General features: G+C 42.9%; 1 long non-coding RNA gene across 1 annotated transcript; it reads left to right on the top strand.

Moving 5' to 3' along the window:
• Positions 1-2,647: 2,647 nt before the first annotated feature.
• LOC147025820 (uncharacterized) lies at positions 2,648-4,024 on the top strand. Its single transcript, XR_015057896.1, has 3 exons — positions 2,648-3,276; positions 3,522-3,579; positions 3,869-4,024. It is a non-coding gene; the product is annotated as an uncharacterized LOC147025820 (long non-coding RNA).
• Positions 4,025-4,735: the final 711 nt, after the last annotated feature.

Here is a 4,735-nt window from a genome sequence, read left to right as displayed (position 1 = left end):
GTTGGAAGAGGTGGAGATAGTGAATCTGGAAGTGGGGTGGATCAGTAAGGATGAAGTGAGGACTGCTATGAAGAAGATGAAAAGTGGAAAGGCGGTTGGCCCAGATGGTATACCAGTGGAGGCATGGAAGTGCTTAGGAGAGATGGCAGTGGGGTTGTTAACCAGATTGTTTAATAAAGTCTTGGAAAGTGAGAGGATGCCGGAGGAGTGGAGATTAAGTGTGCTGGTTCCGATTTTCAAGAATAAGGGTGATGTGCAGAGCTGTGGAAATTACAGAGGGATAAAGTTGTTAAGCCACACCATGAAGTTGTGGGAAAGAGTAGTGGAAGCTCGGTTGAGAGGAGAGGTGATGATCTGTGAGCAGCAATATGGGTTTATGCCAGGAAAGAGCACGACTGATGCGATGTTTGCTTTGAGAATGTTGATGGAGAAGTATAGGGAAGGCCAGAAAGAGTTACATTGTGTGTTTGTGGATTTAGAGAAAGCTTATGATAGGGTGCCAAGAGAGGAGTTGTGGTATTGTATGAGGAAGTCGGGAGTGTTGGAGAAGTATGTGAGGATCGTGCAGGATATGTATGAGGACAGTGTGACAGCGGTGAGGTGTGCGGTAGGAATGACGGACCGGTTTAAGGTTAAAGTGGGATTGCACCAAGGATCGACTCTGAGCCCTTTCCTGTTTGCAATGGTGATGGACAGGTTGACGGACGAGATCAGACTGGAGTCTCCATGGACCATGATGTTCGCGGATGACATCATGATCTGTAGGGAGAGTAGGGAGCAGGCTGAATCGAACCTTGAGAGGTGGAGGTATGCACTGGAGAGAAGGGGAATGTTAGTCAGTAGGAGTAAGACGGAGTACATGTGCGTAAATGAGAGGGAGGGTGGTGGTATGGTGCAGTTGCAAGGAGTTGAGGTGGGGAAGGTGGATTGGTTTAAATACTTGGGATCAACTGTCCAAAGTAACGGAGAGTGTGGGAGAGAAGTGAAAAAGAGAGTGCAGGCAGGATGGAGTGGGTGGAGAAGAGTTGCAGGAGTGATTTGTGACAGAAGGGTAGCTGCAAGAGTGAAGGGGAAAGTATACAAGACGGTAGTGAGACCAGCTATGTTGTATGGTTTGGAGGCGGTGGCGCTAACAAAAAGACAGGAAGCAGAGCTGGAGGTGGCAGAGTTAAAGATGCTGCGATTCTCGTTGGGAGTGACGAGGATGGATAGGATAAGAAATGAGTGTATTAGAGGGACAGTGCAGGTAGGACGGTTTGGAAACAAAGTGAGAGAGGCAAGATTGAGATGGTTTGGACATGTGCACAGGAAGGAAACGGAGTATATCGGGAGAAGGATGTTGAAGATGGAGCCGCCAGGCAGGAGGAGAAGAGGAAGGCCAAAGAAGAGGTTCATGGATGCGGTGAGGGTGGACATGCGGGTGGTTGGAGTGTCAATGGAAGATGTGGAGGATTGAGCGAAATGGAGACAGTTGGTCCGCTGTGGCGACCCCTAACGGGAGCAAGCCGAAAGAGGAAGAAGAAGATATGTGTATATATATATATATATATGTATGTGGATATATAAATATATATATATATATATATATATATATATATATATATATTTATATATATATATATATGTATGTATGTATGTATGTATGTATGTATGTATGTATGTATGTATGTATGTATATATATATATATATATATATATATATATATATATATATATATATATATATATATATATATATATATATATATATATATATGTAGGGAAAGAATACTGGTTCTGGCTCACTTTTCCCCATGTAAATGAATGGGGGATTTTCAGCCATGAAATTTTTCTTTTTTTTCCCCTGAAAAAATAAATCCCCTTTTTAGCCCAAGGTATATTTATTTGTCTCCCCTTTTAACCTGGAGCCTGGTGTTGGCTTAGTGGTTAGGGTGGCGGCTTGGGATCCCAGGGTCCTGAGTTCAAATCCCATTGGCTGCTGAATTAACACCAGGGGGTTGACTCAGCCTGCCATCCTTCCGAGGTCGGCGAAATGAGTGCCAGTGTACTGGTCCCGGTGTATGCCCCGGTTAGAATAGGTGTACCATATCCCTGTGTGTCATAAGAGGCGACCAGGGTTGGTGTCAGGAAGGGCATCCGGCCATAAAACATTGCCTCAAGAAAAAGCCAAACCCCTGCACAGCAGGGAAAAATGGCTGTAAAAACGGTCATTTTTTTATTTCCCCTTTTAACCTAGGGGCTCTCTATTCAAATAACCCATACAACAAGATAAAGATTTGTTAAAGGTGATTCTAAAGAAATATCTGAAACGTCTAAGCCTCGGGGCACTCTTTATCAAATAACCAATGCATATTGTTTAGCTCACTCATTGAACCTATAAACATTTGTTCATTCTCAAATTCCTTCAATAGTTTAATTTTCTTTGCACAATAATCCCCATCTAAAATATTGAAAAACAAAACATTTGAATCTTTATATTTTTTAAGATACCCCTTTTGTGCCATTACGAAATGATAAACTTCTCTTAATGATCTCATCTGGCCACCGCCCGAGTTGCAAATCATTTTTGTACATAAACCATGCCAGAAAAAAGTTTTGTTTCAAATGTTTTCAGTTCATGCCGTGAAAATGAGGAAGTGTTTTTGACACGGCCGTGCTGTGTGAATGAGGAAGTGGTTTTGGACTGTCATGCTGTGAAAAAATAGGAACTATTCTGTGAGACAAGGTCTCGTGTTTATATTTTATCTCAGAACACGAACTGAAAACATTTGAATCAAAACTTTTATGGCGTGGTTTATGTCCAAAAATGATTTGCAACTCGGGCGGTGGCCAGATGAGATCATTAAGAGAAGCTTGTCATTTCCTGTGCCCACACCCAATGATTAAGCAATCTCCTCATCGTTGCTTTATAAGCGGTTCGCCAGACAAAGTTTCTGCCAGACGGGATTTTCATTTTTACAACTGAGGCATGGACGATATTTCTTCCGATGAAGCCAACAGCCCACTACAGAGTTGGTAAGTTTGTGTATGCTTTTCTCTTTGAACGATGAAGCAAATGATTATTAATTAAATCATGATAATTCTGATATATATATATATATATATTTTCCCTGACAGGGCATTGGAAGAAATTGAGTTCACATATCACGACGTGGTTCATGAAATTAATACTCTTATTGAAGAGATCAATGATTTTAGAAGAGAATTGAAAGACATTTTCAATGAGTGGCATGAAGTCTTATCACGTCCTCTCATCTCGAAGGAATTAAACCAATGGTGAGACACGTGTGTGTGCCTCTCTCTCTGTCTGTCTACCTACCTCTCTCTGCTCTTATTGAAGAGGCCAATGATTTATAATGACTGGTCTCTGATCTCGAATGAATTAAACCAATGGTGAGGCACGTGTGTGTGTGTCTATGTGTGTGTGTATGTGTGTGTGTGTGCGTGTGTGTGTGTGTGTGTGTTGCTTTCCCTGTCTGTCTCTTCATCTATACCCTTGACTTATTATTTTTTTTTTTCAGCACTATCGCACAACATCAGCTGTTGAAGCAATCTTGTACAACACATGATTTTCTGGAGGTAAATATTTCTGAATTATTATTAATATCACTCATACAACACATGATTTTCTGGAGGTAAATATTTCTGAATTATTATTAATATCACTCTCTCTTTAGAATGTCGCCTTATGTTGGTTGCATCATTAGTTTGGACGTGGTTTTGTCAGTACACTGGAATTCATTTTATTGACCTTGAAAGGATGACAGGCTCCTGGTGTGTTAATTCAGTGGTCAACGAGGCTTATTCATATTACCATGTAATTATCTTTATAGAACCTAATTATTATCCACTTTTTGTTTCAAAACAGAATATGGTGTCTGAGTTTCGAAATCACAAGGCATCTGAAGAAGATTGCTGGGAAAGATTGTACATTCTCACAAATGAATATTTAATATTTTCAATATTAATAAATTATATTTGTTTTGTTTACAATTACTTGATTCTGAATTACAAGAAAAGAATAAAAGAGATGTAAAGGGGGGGGTGGTGGGGGGGGGGGGGGAGGGACGGTCCCCCAATGACCCATCACCCCTCATCCCATCCCTCCCCTCCCCATGTGTGTGTGTGTGGGGAAGGGTGGGGGGTGGGATGAGGGAGGTGGTGGGTCAAAGGTGGGGGCGCACAGGGGGATGAGGGGGGTGGGGCTTGTGTGGGCGGGGCTTGTGTGGGCGGGGCTTCGGTGGGGGCTTGTGTGGGTGGGGTGTGTGTGGGAGGGGCTTGTGTGGGCGGGGTGTGTGTGTGGGTGGGGCTTGTGTGGGTGGGGCTTGTGTGGGCGGGGGTTTATGTGGGTGGAGCTTGTGTGGGAGGGGTTTATGTGTGTGGAGTTTTTGTGTGGAGCTTGTGTAGGCAGGGCTTATGTGGGAGGGGTTTATGTGGGCAGGGTTTATATGGGCAGGGGTTTATGTGGGTGGAGCTTGTGTGGGTGGGGTGAATGTGGATGAGGCTTATGTGGATGTGGTTTGTGCGGATAAATGGATGGGTGGAGAGATGGGGGATGGGTGGATGAGTGGAGCTTGTGTGGATGGGTGGATAATTTTTTAATTAAATAAACATGTTGTGTGTGTGGGGAACTAATTAACTAATCACTAATTATGTGAATATGATGAATATGGGTGGAGCTTGTGTGGGGTTTGTGTGTGTGGAGCTTGTGTGGAGTTTTTGTGGGGAGCTTGTG

The sequence above is a fragment of the Eptatretus burgeri genome, chromosome 5, assembly GCF_056783735.1.
Source record: "Eptatretus burgeri isolate ZD-2024b chromosome 5, Ebu_testis_v1, whole genome shotgun sequence".
In the NCBI taxonomy this organism is placed as follows: domain Eukaryota; kingdom Metazoa; phylum Chordata; class Myxini; order Myxiniformes; family Myxinidae; genus Eptatretus; species Eptatretus burgeri.
This window is presented reverse-complemented; position numbering and strand designations above follow the sequence as displayed.